The sequence below is a fragment of the Schistocerca gregaria genome, chromosome 7 (assembly GCF_023897955.1).
Source record: "Schistocerca gregaria isolate iqSchGreg1 chromosome 7, iqSchGreg1.2, whole genome shotgun sequence".
NCBI lineage: Eukaryota > Metazoa > Arthropoda > Insecta > Orthoptera > Acrididae > Schistocerca > Schistocerca gregaria.
In genome coordinates, this window is record NC_064926.1 from 165,747,515 (window position 1) to 165,765,518 (window position 18,004).

Consider the following 18,004-nt stretch of genomic DNA (forward strand, 5'->3'; position numbering starts at 1 on the left):
GTATTTCTATCGCTGCTCGTTTAGTTTGTATTGCCATTTCAAATATACCGGTCATTTTTGAAACACTATATATATATATATATATATATATATATATATATATATATATATATATATATATATACACACTCCTGGAAATGGAAAAAAGAACACATTGACACCGGTGTTTCAGATCCACCATACTTGCTCCGGACACTGCGAGAGGGCTGTACAAGCAATGATCACACGCACGGCACAGCGGACACACCAGGAACCGCGGTGTTGGCCGTCGAATGGCGCTAGCTGCGCAGCATTTGTGCACCGCCGCCGTCAGTGTCAGCCAGTTTGCCGTGGCATACGGAGCTCCATCGCAGTCTTTAACACTGGTAGCATGCCGCGACAGCGTGGACGTGAACCTTATGTGCAGCTGACGGACTTTGAGCGAGGTCGTATAGTGGGCATGAGGGAGGCCGGGTGGACGTACCGCCGAATTGCTCAACACGTGGGGCGTGAGGTCTCCACAGTACATCGATGTTGTCGCCAGTGGTTGGCGGAAGGTGCACGTGCCCGTCGACCTGGGACCGGACCGCAGCGACGCACGGATGCGCGCCAAGACCGTAGGATCCTACGCAGTGCCGTAGGGGACCGCACCGCCACTTCCCAGCAAATTAGGAACACTATTGCTCCTGGGGTATCGGCGAGGACCATTCGCAACCGTCTCCATGAAGCTGGGCTACGGTCCCGCACATCGTTAGGCCGTCTTCCGCTGACGCCCCAACATAGTGCAGCCCGCCTCCAGTGGTGTCGCGACAGGCGTGAATGGAGGGACGAATGGAGACGTGTCGTCTTCAGCGATGAGAGTCGCTTCTGCCTTGGTGCCAATGATGGTCGTATGCGTGTTTGGCGCCGTGCAGGTGAGCGCCACAATCAGGACTGCATACGACCGAGGCACACAGGGCCAACACCCGGCATCATGGTGTGGGGAGCGATCTCCCACACTGGCCGTACACCTCTGGTGATCGTCGAGGGGACACTGAATAGTGCACGGTACATCCAAACCGTCATCGAACCCATCGTTCTACCATTCCTAGACCGGCAAGGGAACTTGCTGTTCCAACAGGACAATGCACGTCCGCATGTATCCCGTGCCACCCAACGTGCTCTAGAAGGTGTAAGTCAACTACCCTGGCCAGCAAGATCTCCGGATCTGTCCCCCATTGAGCATGTTTTGGGACTGGATGAACCGTCGTCTCACGCGGTCTGCACGTCCAGCACGAACGCTGGTCCAACTGAGGCGCCAGGTGGAAATGGCATGTCAAGCCGTTCCACAGGACTACATCCAGCATCTCTACGATCGTCTCGATGGGAGAATAGCAGCCTGATTTGCTGCAAAAGGTGGATATATACTGTACTAGTGCCGACATTGTGCATGCTCTGTTGCCTGTGTCTATGTGCCTGTGGTTGTGTCAGTGTGATCATGTGATGTATCTGACCCCAGGAATGTGTCAATAAAGTTTCCCCTTCCTGGGACAATGAATTCACGGTGTTCCTATTTCAATTTCCAGGAGTATATATATATATATATATATATATATATATATATATATATATATATATATATATATATATATCAGTTGGTTCTACTGAGAAATTCCTGAATAATGCACACCTTCTTGTACACGACTAAGTGACTTTAAATCCTTGTGAAGATTATTCTTATTTCTAGTATTGATTCAATGAACTGAGCTGTTAGTTTGAAAAAGTGATATATTTTAGTGACAAATTTCATTAAGGAAATAATATATTTGGGAAGCAGTAGTTGTTATCCTAGTTCCCTAAACAGGCTTGTGCAGAATGTTCTTGAGTTCACACCACGCATAACTCTTACTGCACGTTTTTGTGGCTGGAGAACTTTACCTTGGCTTGATGAATTACCCCAAAAATAGTCCCGTATGACATTATGGAATGAAAGTAAGCATAGTATGCCAGGTTTTTCATTTTTATATCCCCTATGTCTGACACAATTCGCATTGCAAATAAAGATTTATTAAGACGCTTCAGAAGTTCTGCGGTGTGCTCCTCCCAGTCGAATTTATTACCAAGCTGTAATCCCAAGAATGTAACACTGTCCACTTTTTCTATCTGCTTGTCACCGTATATGTTAGGCATGTACAAGTTCTGAACTGTATGTAGTGTCTTTTTTCAAAGTTTAGTGACAAAGAACTGGCTAGGAACCCGTGATCAATGTCCACACATATTTTATTAGCTAGTCTTTCTAAGGCTACACTTGATTTGCTGTTTATTGCAATGTTTGTATCAAATCGAACTTGGCATCTGGTAATGTTACTGATGAAAGGTCATTGATATACAAAAGAAAAAGTAAGGGCCCCAAAATGGAACCTAGTGGGACCCCACATGTAATAAGTTCCCAGTTGGATGATGCCTGATAGCTTGATACATGTCTCTTTCCTAATAACACCCTTTGTTTCCTGCCAGAGATATAATATTTGAACCATTTTGTAAAATTTCCTAAATTTACTTAAAAGGATATTGTGATTTACACAGGCAAATGCCTCTGTCAGATCACAAAATATATCTTTAGATTTATATGGCTTTTGTTAACACATTGCGTTTGACACACTTACAGCAGTATGGACCTAGAGATATCTTTCTGTTTATTTTTTAATTGCTGAATGTTTGTCTCGTAAGATATAATTGTACGAGAGCTATTCAGGAAGTAAGGTCCGATCGATCGCGAAATGTAAACCACCACGAAAATGAAAAATGTTTCTTTTACAACAGTTAGTTACACCTTCCCGCTACTTATCTACACAGTCACCGCCTCCACTTCGACACTTGTGGTGTTGTACCAACTTTCCAGTACCTTCGTTATAGAAGGCAACAGCCTTTGCTTAAGGCCAGTTCTCTGCGCTGGTCTACAGCTCGTTGTCTACGCGAAAATGTTGTCTGCTTAGTCAGCCATTCATGTGAGCAGAGATGAAACTCAAGGGGAGACTCTTACGAGTAATATTGTGGGTGATCGAACGGTTCCCATCAAAAACTCTTCAGGAGAGTCTTCATTGTCCCTCCTTAGTGAGGCTGAGATGCCGGCCGCTGTGGCCGACCGGTTCTAGGCGCTTCAGTCCAGAACCGCACTGCTGCTACGGTCGCAGGGTCGAATCCTGTCTCCAGCATTGATGCGTGTCATGTCCTTAGGTTAGTTAGGTTTAAGTACTTACAAGTCTAGGGGACTGATGACATCAGAGGTTAAGTCCCATAGTGCTTAGAGCCATTTTTTGACGCTGAGAATTGTCACAAAGAACGAACGCGTGGCAGTTGTGTTATGTGGGCTGCATGACGTCAGGCGAAATCTCTCACCAGGCCCTCATACTTGGCAGGAAACACTGATGTTCTAAGCACCTTTACATGCTCACTCTGTGCTCAGAACTGGAAAGAGCGACGTGACGCGTTCGATGAGCATACTAGAGACACTGTACAACCAAAAGTTTCATCAGATTTTTCACTGTGTTGACACTTCGTGTTCGATTGGACCTTACTTTCTGAATAGCGCTCGCACAAATGTATTTTTTTGTCCTCTAGGGTATGTTTGCTACAGCTACATGAAACCTACCTGAAGCCCCTTCTTTTTCTGAGACTCTAACTTGGGACATTCCTATCATTTTTCTGTCCTATGGAACAGTATATTAGTCAGCCACTGATATGAGACTTTGGTTCCATTTTAAGTATTATGCTAACTTCTCTATTTACTCCTAATAATACATTTCTTGATTCATCCATGCAAAAAGACCTGTCCTCAACTGTAATTGCAACTTTGATCACTCATGCAATATGTGTTGACAATAGATTACTGGAGTTTACAAAAATAGTCGTGTGTTTACGTCCAATTATTGTTCTGTGACACGGTTAAGTAATAACCCTTTTGTATGTATGTATATATCTTAGTAGTTTCTGTGTTCCCAAATATTCTGAAGGTGGCAACCATCAAATCAGTCAACGCCAGGATGGGACTGAAAATACTGCAGCTGCTGACCAAGATCTTAAATTTCACGTAAGTGTTTCTTCATATTATTCCTCTTAGATAATACAGTACATAACTATATTATATTGTATTTAATGCATTACATATACTGGGTGTTACAAAAAGGTACGGCCAAACTTTCAGGAAACATTCCTCACACACAAAGAAAGAAAATATGTTATGTGGACATGTGTCTGGAAAAGCTTACTTTCCGCGTTAGAGCTCATTTCATTACTTCTCTTCAAATCACATTAATCATGGAATGGAAACACACAGCAACAGGATGTACCAGCGTGACTTCAAACACTTTGTTACAGGAAATGTTCAAAATGTCCTCCGTTAGCGAGGATACATGCATCCACCCTCCGTCGCATGGAATCCCTGATGCGCTGATGCAGCCCTGGAGAACGGCGTATTGTATCATAGCCGTCCACAATACGAGCGTGGAGGCCATGGAATTGGTCCGCCTCTTCCAATCCATCTGTCACCGAATCTGTTGTTGAGAAGCGTGTGAACACTTCGACTGAAATGTGCAGGAGCTCCATCGTGCATTAGCCACATGTTGTGTCGAACTTGTAAAGGCACATGTTCTAGCAGCACAGGTAGAGTATCCCGTATGAAATCATGGCGGTGAATCGAAGGAGTACAGTACAAACTGACGAAACTAAAATGAGCTCTGACATGGAAATTAAGCGTTTCTGGACACATGTCCACATAACATCTTTTCTTTATTTGCGTGTGAGGAATGTTTCCTGAAAGGTTGGCCGTACCTTTTTGTAACACGCTGTATACGCTATATAATATTGGCCATGGTACTGACTCTGACTGGTCACGCTAATATTATATACTACTTCGTTCTGTAGGTACTGGAAAAACGTAGCATTAATAAAGTTAGAATTAAGTGATGCGCCTATTCTCGAAATTTTGTAGAGCATTTCGTGGAGTTTTATAAACACTTCGTCTTTAATGTTTCAGGTACGAAGTAATAGAGTTAAATGACCCATTTCCAGGCAGGGCAACCTCCTCAGGTGTTTGGAATGGCCTTATAGGCGCCCTAAAAGACGAGCAGGTCGATATGTCGCTGGATTTGCTGACGCTCACCTCGCCTCGAAGAACCGCAGCGGACTTTTTGCATCCTGTCGACTACGACTGGTGCGTTCAAAAGCCTCTCAGTATTCATAACTCCGCAGAAAATGAGGAGAAGATGATAACTGACACGAAGGTCATCAGAGTTGAAGCACTGCTTCGAGGATAACGAGAGAGAAGGCAATCACCAGTGCCACAATTCGAGCGAAGTAATACCCTAGTAACATGAAAAGTTTACCGAAGATTACCGGATGATGATGTCGGTCATTTAACTCTGAGACACCTAAACAGCCCTGTTGAAACAATACATCTAAAGCTGTGTTGTTATGAACCTTTCTGGCAGGTTACATCTGAAACCTCTAGTTTACACATTTCTGACTTAATATTCCAAATATATGGACCCCGATCCACCACACAGTTCTAACACTTCCCCAAGGAAGCTTTATAGGCCCTCTGCTGTTCCTGATATACATAGAGGACTTAGGAGGCAATCTGAGCGGCCCAGTTAGATTCTTTGCAGATCATGATGTCATTCATCGTCTTGTTAAGTATCAGATGGTCAAAACTAATTGCAAAATGATTTAGACAGGATATATCTGTCTGCAAAAAGTGACAGTTGACTCTAAATAATTAAAAGTGTGAATTCATTGACATGATAAAAGGAATCCACTAAATTTGGGTTACATGATAAATCATCCTGCCCCCATGAACCATAGACCTTGCCGTTGGTGGGGAGGCTTGCGTGCCTCAGCGACACAGATAGCCGTACCGTAGGTGCAACCAAAATGGAGGGGTATCTGTTGAGAGGGCAGACAAACTTATGGTTCCTGAAGAGGGGCAGCAGCCTTGTCAGTAGTTGCAGGGGCAACAGTCTGGATGATTGACTGATCTGGCCTTGTAACATTAACCAAAACGGCCTTGCTGTGCTGGTACTGCAAACGGCTGAAAGTAAGGGGAAACTACGGCTGTAATTTTCCCAATGGCATGCATCTGTACTGTATGGATAAATGATGATGGCGTCCTATTGTGTAAAATATTCCGCAGGTAAAATAGTCTCCCATTCAGATCTCCGGGCGGGGACTACTCAGGAGGACGTCGTTATCAGGAGAAAGAAAACTGGCGTTCTATGGATCGGAGCGTGGAATGTCAGATCCCTTAATCGGGCAGGTAGGTTAGAAAATTTAAAAAGGGAAATGGATAGGTTAAAGTTAGATATAGTGGGAATTAGTGAATTTAGGTGGCAGGAGGAACAAGATTTTTGGTCAGGCGAATACAGGATCATAAATACAAACTCAAATAGGAGTAATGCAGGAGTAGGTTTAATAATGAATTTAAAAAATAGGAGTTCGAGTAAGCTACTACAAACAACATAGTGAACGCATTATTGTGGCCAAGATCGACACGAAGCTCACGCCAACAACAGTAGTACAAGTTTATATGCCAACTAGCTCTGCAGATGACGAAGAAACTGATGAATTGTATGATGAGATAAAATAAATTATTCAGGTAGTGAAGGGAGACGAAAATTTAATAGTCATGTGTGATTGGAATTCGAGAGTAGGAAAAGGGAGAGAAGGGAACGTAGTAGGTGAATATGGATTGGGGCTAAGACATGAAAGAGGAAACCGCCTGGTAGAATTTTGCGCAGAGCATAACTTAATCATAGATAACACTTGGTTCAAGAATCATGAAAGAAGGTTGTATACATGGAAGAACCCTGGAGAACTAAAGGGTATCAGATAGATTATATAATGGAAAGACAGAGATTTAGGAACCAGGTGTTAAATTGTAAGACATTTCCAGGGGCAGATGTGGACTCTGACCACAATCTATTGGTTATGAAGTGTAGATTAAAACTGAAGAAACTGCAAAAAGGTGGGAATTTAAGGAGATGGGACTGGATAAACTGAAGGAACCAGAGGTTGTAGAAAGTTTCAGGAACAACATAAAGGAACAATTGACAAGAATGGGGGTAAGAAATACAGTAGCAGAAGAATTGATAGCTTAGAGGGATGAAGTGGTGAAGACAGCAGAGGACCAAGTAGGTAAAAAGACGAGGGCTAGTAGAAATCCTTGGGTGACAAAAGAAATACTGAATTTAATTGATGAAAGGAGAAAATTTAAAAATACAGTAAATGAAGCAGGCAAAAAGGAATACAAACGTCTCAAAAATGAGATCGACAGGAAGTGCAAAATGGCTAAGCAGGGTTGGCTAGAGGACAAATGTAAGGATGTAGAGACTTATCTCACTAGGGGTAAAATAGATACTGCATACAGGAAAATTAAAGAGACCTTTGGAGATAAGAGAACCACTTGTATGAACATCAAGAGCTCAGATGAAAAACCACTTCTAAGCAAAGAAGGGAAAGCAGAAAGGTGGAAGGAGTTTATAGAGGGACTATACAAGGGCGATGTTCTTGAGGACAATATTATGGAAATGGAAGAGGATGTAGATGAAGATGAAATGGGAGATATGATACTGCTTGAAGAATATGATAGAGCACTGAAAGACCTAAGTCGAAACAAGGCCCCGGGAGTAGACAACATTCCATTAGAACTACTGACAGCCTTGGGAGAGCCATTCCTGACAAAACTCTACCATCTGGTGAGCAAAATTTATGAGACAGGCGAAATACCCTCAGACTTCAAGAAGAATACAATAATTCCAATCCCATAGAAAGCAGGCGTTGACAGATGTGAAAATTACCGAACTATCAGTTTAATAAGTCACAGCTGCAAAATACTAACGCGAATTCTGTACAGACGAATGGAAAAACTGGTAGAAGCGGACCTCGGGGAAGATCAGTTTGGATTCCGTAGAAATATGGGAACACGTGAGGCAGTACTGACCCTACAACTTATCCTAGAAGCTAGATTAAGAAAAGGCAAATCTACGTTCCTAGCATTTGTACACTTGGAGAAAGCTTTTGACAATGTTGACTGGAATAATCTCTTTTAAATTCTGAAGGTGGCAGGGGTAAAACACAGGGAGCGAAAGGCTATTTACAATTTGTACAGAAACCAGATGACAGTTATAAGAGTCGAGGGACATGAAAGGGAAGCAGTGGTTGGGAAGGGAGTGAGACAGGGTTGCAGCCTCTCCCCGATGTTATTCAATCTGTATATTGAGCAAGCAATAAAGGAAACAAAAGAAATATTTGGAGTGGGTGTTAAAATCCAGGGAGAAGAAATAAAAATGTTGAGGTTCGCCGATGACATTGTAATTCTGTCAGAAACAGCAAAGGACTTATAAGAGCAGTTGAACGGAATGGACAGTGTCTTGAAGGGAGGATATAAGATGAACATCAACAAAAGCAAAACGAGAATAATGGAATATAGTCGAATTAAGTCGGGCGATGCTGAGGGGATTAGATTATGAAATGAGTGTAGTAAAGGAGTTTTGCTATTTGGGGAGCAAAAGAACTGATGATGGTCGAAGTAGAGAGGAAATAAAATGTAGACTGGCAATGGCAAGGAAAGCGTTTCTGAAGAAGTGAAATTTGTTAACATCAAGTATAGATTTAAGTGTCAGGAAGTCGTTTCTGAAAGTATTTGTATGGAGTGTAGCCATGTATGGAAGTGAAACATGGACGATAAAAAGTTTGGACAAGAAGAGAATAGAAGCCTTTGAAATGTGGTGCTACAGAAGACTGCTGAAGATTAGATGGGTAGATCGCGTAACTAATGAGGAAGTATTGAATAGGATTAGGGAGAAGAGGAGTTTGTGGCACAACTTGGCAAGAAGAAGGGATCGGTTGGTAGGACATGTTCTGAGGCATCAAAGGATCACCAATTTAGTATTGGAGGGCAGCGTGGAGGGTAAAAATCGTAGAGGGAGAGCCAGAGATGAATACACTAAACAGATTCAGAAGGATGTAGGCTGCAGTACGTATTGGGAGATGAAGAAGCTTGCACAGGATAGAGTAGCACGGAGAGCTGCATCAAACCAGTCTCAGGACTGAAGGCCACAACAACAACAACAGATAAATCATACAAATCTAAAGGCTGCAAATTCAGCTAAATACACTCCTGGAAATGGAAAAAAGAACACATTGACACCGGTGTGTCAGACCCACCATACTTGCTCCGGACACTGCGAGAGGGCTGTACAAGCAATGATCACACGCACGGCACAGCGGACACACCAGGAACCGCGGTGTTGGCCGTCGAATGGCGCTAGCTGCGCAGCATTTGTGCACCGCCGCCGTCAGTGTCAGCCAGTTTGCTGTGGCATACGGAGCTCCATCGCAGTCTTTAACACTGGTAGCATGCCGCGACAGCGTGGACGTGAACCGTATGTGCAGTTGACGGACTTTGAGCGAGGGCGTATAGTGGGCATGCGGGAGGCCGGGTGGACGTACCGCCGAATTGCTCAACACGTGGGGCGTGAGGTCTCCACAGTACATCGATGTTGTCGCCAGTGGTCGGCGGAAGGTGCACGTGCCCGTCGACCTGGGACCGGACAGCAGCGACGCACGGATGCACGCCAAGACCGTAGGATCCTACGCAGTGCCGTAGGGGACCGCGCCGCCACTTCCCAGCAAATTAGGGACACTGTTGCTCCTGGGGTATCGGCGAGGACCATTCGCAACCGTCTCCATGAAGCTGGGCTACGGTCCCGTCCACCGTTAGGCCGTCTTCCGCTCACGCCCCAACATCGTCCAGCCCGCCTCCAGTGGTGTCGCGACAGGCGTGAATGGAGGGACGAATGGAGACGTGTCGTCTTCAGCGATGAGAGTCGCTTCTGCCTTGGTGCCAATGATGGTCGTATGCGTGTTTGGCGCCGTGCAGGTGAGCGCCACAGTCAGGACTGCATACGACCGAGGCACACAGGGCCAACACCCGGCATCATGGTGTGGGGAGCGATCTCCTACACTGGCCGTACACCTCTGGTGATCGTCGAGGGGACACTGAATAGTGCACGGTACATCCAAACCGTCATCGAACCCATCGTTCTACCATTCCTAGACCGGCAAGGGAACTTACTGTTCCAACAGGACAATGCACGTCCGCATGTATCCCGTGCCACCCAACGTGCTCTAAAAGGTGTAAGTCAACTACCCTGGCCAGCAAGATCTCCGGATCTGTCCCCCATTGAGCATGTTTGGGACTGGATGAAGCGTCGTCTTACGCGGTCTGCACGTCCAGCACGAACGCTGGTCCAACTGAGGCGCCAGGTGGAAATGGCATGGCAAGCCGTTCCACAGGACTACATCCAGCATCTCTACGATCGTCTCCATGGGAGAATAGCAGCCTGCATTGCTGCGAAAGGTGGATATACACTGTACTAGTGCCGACATTGTGCATGCTCTGTTGCCTGTGTCTATGTGCCTGTGGTTCTGTCAGTGTGATCATGTGATGTATCTGACCCCAGGAATGTGTGAATAAAGTTTCCCCTTCCTGGGACACTGAATTCACGGTGTTCTTATTTCAATTTCCAGGAGTGTACTTACGGATAATAGTTACGAGTAACTTAAATTAGAACGATCATACAGATAATGTTGTGAGGAAAGCACCACCAAAGACTGTTCAAAATTCAAATGGCTCTACGTACTATGGGACTTAACATCTGATGTCATCAGTCCCCTAGACTTAGAACTACGTAAACCTAAGGACATCACATATATCCACGCCTGAGGCAGGATTCGAACCTGCGACCGTAGCAGCAGCGCAGTTCCGGTCTGAAGCGCCTAGAACCGCTCGGCCACAACGGCCGGCCCAAAGACTCTGATTTATTGCCAGAACACTTAGAAAGTGCAGTACGTCTACGAAAGAGACTGCTTACCCTACGCTTGTCCGCCCTCTTGCTGTGCGGTATGAGATACACATCAGTTAGTATTGGCGGAGGAAATTCATAAGGGAGAGAAAAATACTTCGTTAGGACCTACACAGACTTCTTGAGGGCATGTTGTTTGCCGAGACGGTCACATACAATTTTAAGATAACTTTGATCGATAGCGTTGACAAAAAGAAGGCTAAAATGAATTATAATAACTATCATTTGACTGCTCTTCTAAATATTTGTTGAAAGATCTTCCAAGCTGTATCCTGTACTGAGTCTGTCAATTCAACCGAATACCTAGGGCCGCGCGGGGTAGATGTGCGGTCTTGGGCGCCTTGTCATGGTTCGCGCGGCTTCTCCCCGTCGGAGGTTCGAGTCCTCCCTCGCGCATGTATGTGTGTGTTGTCCTTAGCGTAAGTTAGTTTAAGTTAGATTAAGTAGCGTGTAAGCTTAGGGACCGATGACCTCAACAGTTCGGTCCCGTAGGACTTACCACAAATTTCCAAATGAATACCTAGGGATTACAATTACGAACAACTTAAATTGGAACGATCACATAGACAATGTTGTGAATAAGACGAACCAATGACTACGTTTTATTGAAAGAACGCTTAGAAGATAGATGCAGAAAATCAACTAAAAAGACTTCCTACACTACAGTAATCCATGGTTCCAAATCAAGTCACTGAGACATTTGCCAGTAAGTTATAAACAAGTTAGGTCGACTATTTCTTCATTATGACAAAAAATAAAAACACCTACAGCAGTCCTTATGACTCTATTTTGTTTTGTCGCTACCAGTTTCGACGCTTCCTAGCGACAAAATAAAATAAAGTCATAAGGACCGCTGTAGGTGTTTTTATTTTCTGTCACGGTAGTAAACGGCCGTCGTCCCAGAGACGTCTTGCTAAAAGGATGGACATACAAAAGATTTCTTCATAAGATTTCGTAACATTTTATTTTTACAGGTTGGGTTGTCAGCCTATAGCCAACCCCTAGCGGTCCTAGAGTGCCAACGTTTTCGTTAGATTTGCCTCTCATGGCTGGTGGATCCTCATTTTAAACCGTTGGGAACTCGCTTTTTCGTCCTTACGTCGCCGATATGATACGAAAGTCGAGGTGGAAATCATTAAAACAAAGGCTTTTTTCGTTCTGGCAGTATCATCTCATGAAATTTCAATCACTGGCTTTTTGCCGAGTGTGAAAATATTTTGTTGACGTCCACCTACATGGGGAGAAATGATCATCACAATAAAATAAGAGAAATCTGAGCTCGCACGTAATGATTTAAGTATTCCTTTTTGCCACTCAAGTTCGAGGGCGGCCAGGCACTGAATTTTCAATTGGAAAGTAATCATGTAGATGTAGACTTAAATGAAGCACAAACTCCGCTGCAGAGTACAACGTTCACTTTCACCTATGTTGTCGGAAGTAAGTCCTGTAACACACGAAATAGAACGTTTAAATTACCATGGAAGGAATTTCAAGAAGATTTTCACTATCTCTCACGCAGTTTACTCTCGGGTTTCTAAGGAACTTTCTGTTCTCATTTTTTCGAAGTAGCATTTCGTTATCATGGTTTACAGTAGGAAGACTGATTTGACTGAGCTCTTTCAAATGGTTCAAATGGCTCTAAGCACTATGGGACTTAACATCTGAGATTATCAGTCCCCTAGAACTTAGAACTACTTATACCTAACTAACCTAAAGGACATCACACACATCCATGCCCGAGGTGGGATTCAAACCTGCGACCGTAGCAGCTGCGTGGTTCCGTACTGAAGCGCCTAGAACAATCACTTAAACTGAAACGTTTCAGTCAAGTGGTGGACTGACTCGTCTCACGTGTCATTGCCATTGATTCATTTTATTGTAATCTGTATCATGTCTCTACCGACTGATGAATATTTGATGCTGATAATATGGCTGATAGCACTGAGTGCGAAGATCGAGCCACAAACACATGCCTTAATTTCTCTCCAGCCATCGAAGGACAAAGGGTTATGCACTTATTGTGTCCCGAAGCTAACACATTGCCAGAAAGCTATCTTTTTTTATTTGCATGGAACACTACGTGAAGGTATCTGAATGTGTTATGCAGTATCGCTGCTTGAATCTTCCGATTTCTTAATATTTCTTCAACTTTTTGTACTTTTCTGGAGTTGTACAGTACCTACTAGATATTAATTAACTTTCAGTTCTCTTTTCCTTTCGAATAACATGACATTTCTCACTTGCATTAATTATTTTACAGGCACTCATTGTTCATAAAACATGAGGAGGGTGAAAATGTCGTTTGGACCAACTTTCTTTCACCTTTCAGCACAACTCTCTGGGCATGCATAGCAGTCAGTATTTTACTGAACGCGTGTGTGTTGACTTTCTTGATCAACAGTGGCAAGAACAGTATGAAGAAGCTTAGTTTCCAAGATTTTCTTCTGGACATGTTTGGGGTATACTGCTTTCAAGGTATGTAGAACTTCGTATAACAAGGTTCACTTGGGCCTATCTATAAACTCATTAAATTTGTTTTAAAATACGTAACAAAGACAACGGAAAGTGCAGACTGTATGTTGGTGAAGAGTCGCCCTTGTCCCAACTGCACTAGTGGCTAAATATGACAAGCTCGACATGACACACGTCAGTGACCTAACAATTACGTCCATCTACATCTAAATCGATACGCTGCTAACCACCCTCAAGTGCGTAACAGTGGCTAATTGCCGTTGTTGCCCACACTATGGTTCTTCCCGTTCCACTCATCTATGGAGTGCGGGAAGCACGACTCCTTAAGCGCTTCTGTAGTCGCAGTAATTAGTCTTGTTTTCATGGCACTTAGGGAGCGATATTTGGGGGGATTCCTGTACAGTTGTAGATGCCTCACTTAAGGTAACTTCCTGTGAACGCCTGGAAAAATACAAGAAATTTTCATTAAGTTCACGTGTCTCTAACTAAAAAACCTGGATTCTTAGTAGGATGAATACTGGAGGGCAATGCGAGAGTTTGTTGCTGTAAATTTTCATATACAATTAGTCACATGAATCCTCATATTAACTTCACTACAGTTTTTGAGAAGATTAGGAAATTAACTGTTCTATTTGCTGGTCAGTGCTAGTAATCTATGTGACTAACTGTCTTACTTAGACATTTGAAACTTTACGAACACAATAACAACATGTCCGTCTAACAGAGAGACTTAATCATGTCATTTCAGTCACAAGATTTTATTAGAAAAACATTTACATCTGATAATCAAAATTACGGTTACTTTTCTAGAACTTATCACTGTGTCTTTTTCTTCCTGTTGGCAGTAAACTAACGTCTGCAGTCAACTTTACTCCAATAAGGATACTGAAATATCCCAAAATTTTCAAACCTCTAGCTCAAATAGATTTTTTTGTGCATAAAATAAACATGTCAGAAAATTTAATTCTCAGGAAATTCAATTCAAAATTATATTTGACCTGTGGAACATCCATGTTGTTTCTAACACACTCCGGCTGCATAATCTTCTCGGTTTACACGTTCTTCATCTTCTCTCTACCTTTCCTTTTTTCTTCTTGTTATTCTGGTCTCTTTAGTTGCCTTTTCAGCTTTTTTCACTCTCATGGAATTATCTTCCAACAATGACTGTCTCATACTGAACCCAGAATATATTCCTAGCAACTCTAGATCTTCACAACAGTACAAAAATACTAACTTGGAGGCATAATAAATTTCTAGAATGACAAAATAGCAAAAACTAAACTATAGAGATGTTCACGCTTAAGCAAGACAATGATCGAAAACCACAGAGTACAGGGGAAACAAGACCATCGCAAAGTATATCTTCTAGCAAGGCTGAAATTCTAGAAACAGTTGTGTAGTAAATCTTTCTTTAATGGGAGTCTAATGACAACGTTTTACGCGTGAAAGCAGCGGATACATGGGTGCACCCGAAACCGAGAGATCTTTAAATTGGTTTTTAATCATTTCTCGATATCCAATTTAGTTCTTTTACTACAATTTTGTTCAAAAAACTGTAAACGTCGTTTTAAGATGAAAAACGAGAAATCAATTTTTTTGTAGCGATTTCACAAGAAAGTGACCTTAACACTGTTTCTTGCAACTTTTTAAACTGAATCTTGCATGGTAGTTGATGACTGTCTTCAATCGTCTGTCCGTACAGTTTTCCCAGCCTCTCAGTGGTGCTCTCCTGTGGGTGAAACTGTTCTGTCACCATTCGTGCTGCCGTTCTTTGTATATGTAAAATATTTCCTGTTAGTCCTATTTGGTACAGGTCCCACACAGTTGAACAATATTCTAGGATGGAGCGCACAAGTGTTTTCTAAACAATCTGCTTTGTAGACTAATTACATTTTTCCAGCATCCTAGCACTGAACCGAAGTCTACTACCTGCTTTATCTACGACTGTTGCACCCAGGTATGAGGTGCACTGGTGGTAGATGATTCGATGAGTGTGACCAAAGCTGAATAGGCAACTAAATAGGCCAGAATAACAAGGAGAAACAAAGAAGGGAGGAGAGAAGATGAGGAGCGTTTAGACCAAGAAGATTAAGCAGATGGAGAGTATGAGTAAACTGATTTCAATTTCGATTCATTGACATTGCAGTGCTAGGACTTGCGACGGCCCTCTCCTCTATTAATGCATAAAGCAATTACAGGTACAAACTGGAAAAAGTCTTTAATTGTTGGTTAAATAAAATGTATTTATTTAGCAGTGGCAACGTCAAGTAGCGCAGCCAAAATGTCTGAGAAAGAATAAACTTTTATTGCTCGCTATTCCCTATGGCTCCTAAGTGAAATCGCGACTCACCGAAAGATAGTTTGCTTTAAGATAGTTGAATCCAAGTTCTGATTTCAGATAAGGACATTGTACGGTTAATATGCATCCGTCAGTTGATTTATTATCTTCATTTCACATATAGTAGTTTTAATGTTTCCACATTGTCTTAAAATGTACAACATTTTCATTCTAATCAGTCACGATGGTTGCGCAAATGAAAAATTATACTCTTTTTTCAAAATCGATTTACATTGGTTAAACAGTGCATCAATGCATAATTGTTGTTGTAGTTGTGGTTTTCCGCCCAAAGACTAGTTTGATGCAGCTCTCCATGATTATCTCATGCCAGCCACTTCATCTCCGAATAACTACTGCAACCTACATCCTTCTGAATATGCATACTGTAATCATCTCTTGATCCCCTTTACGAATTTTACCCTTCACGCTTCTCTACGATACTACAGTGTTGATCCCTTAATGCCTCAGGATGTGTTCTACTACCCGATCTCTTCTTCTAGTCAGGTTGAGCCAAAAAGTTTCTTTTCTCCCAAATTCCATTTAGTACCTCCTGATTACTTACATGATCTACCAATCTAATCTTCAGCATTCTTCTGTAGCACCGCATTTGAAAACCTTCTATTCTGTTCTTGTCTAAACTGTTTATAGTCCATTTTTCACTACCATACGTGGCTACTCCATAAAAAATACTTTCAGGAAAGGCTATAGACCACTGAAAACTGTACTCGATGTTAATAAATTTCTCTTCTTCAGAAAAACTTTTTTTGCTATTGCCAGTCTACATATTATACCCTCTCCACCTCGACCATCATCAGTTGTTTTACTGCCCAAATAGCAAAACTCGTATACTACTTTAAGGGTCTTATTTCCTAATCTAATTCCTTCAGCATCACCTGATTTAATTTGACTACATTAGATTATCCTCGTTTTGTTTTTGTTGAATATCATCTTACGTCCTCCCTTCAAGACACTGCCCATTCCATTCAACTGCTCTTCCAAGCCCTTTGGTGTCTTTGACAGAATTACAATGTCATCAGCAAACCTCAAAGTTTTTGTTTCTTCTCCTTGGACTTTAATTCCTACTCCAATTTTTTTTTGTTACCTTTACTGTTTGTTCCGTATACACAATGAGTAGCATCGGGGATAGACTACAACCCTGTCTCACTCCCTTCTCAACCACTGCTTCCCTTTCATGCCCTCGACTCTTATACCTGCCACCTGGTTTCCGTCCAATTGTAAGTATCCTTTCTCTCCCTGTATTTTACCCCTGCCTCCTTAAGATTATGAAAGAGATTATGACAGTCAACACTATCAAAAGCTTACTCCAAGTCTACAAATGCTATAAATAACTCACACTTTCTATTTTCGTCATACAGATTCGTTCGATGGAATTAAATTACCGTGGAGATGTATAGAGTCTTAACTTTATCTTCGATAAGCATAGAAGATGAAATAACAAATTAACATTTGTGCCAAGAACGGAACATCAGCCTAGGTCTCCTGCTTAGGCAGCGCATTGGACTAGGGTATTCCACGAGGCTGCTTTAATTACAATGTCAGAGTGGTGTAGTGAATAACACATCTGCACCAGTAAGTAGTTTGCCGTCGGAGGTGGAGCGGCGATAATGTGTGGTTATCGTCCCGCCAGTCTAATCGAGTGTGCAAGCTTGTTTATGACCCACGGGCGCGAGTTCTTACTACAGGTCCATTGACGTGGTGTTCGTGGTATAGGAAGAACACTATCAAGATTGCGTTCCAACCTCGCACATGCTCAGGGCGTGAACAGGTGGGCCATGTTCTTTCCGATTGTTTCCAGCGGCGGATCACCCATGTTCTATCAATCGAAGCTGTACACCATGTTCCTCCTTCGATTGTACTACTTGACACAATTACCAACACAGTCTACCTATCTGGAGAATGGCCTAAGCACTTTTTGGGCATCACAATGGTTGCTCCTGAGAAGAAGCAACAAGCAAGAAACGTAGTAATAACAGAACATTTAGTCTGACCTCACAAATGTCGATGATCTTTCTCAGAATACTCAACAGACGGCTGGTACACGAAATGGAAGAAATGATGTCAGAGAGAGTTGTGACTGTTAATTAATAAGTGGTTGTTTAATAGACAGACTGAAGGCTTTCGACAGAGTCAGTTGGATGAACATCTTCAAGGAGATAGGATTAATTCTCAACTTGTATCTGGGACAAAGTGCTGTAGGGGCGGCATCAGAGCTCACAGGTCATCGGTTGCCTCCTATTGTACGCCTTCTACATCCATGCCTTCTGATGGGCTGTCCAAATTGTGGGACTGGAAT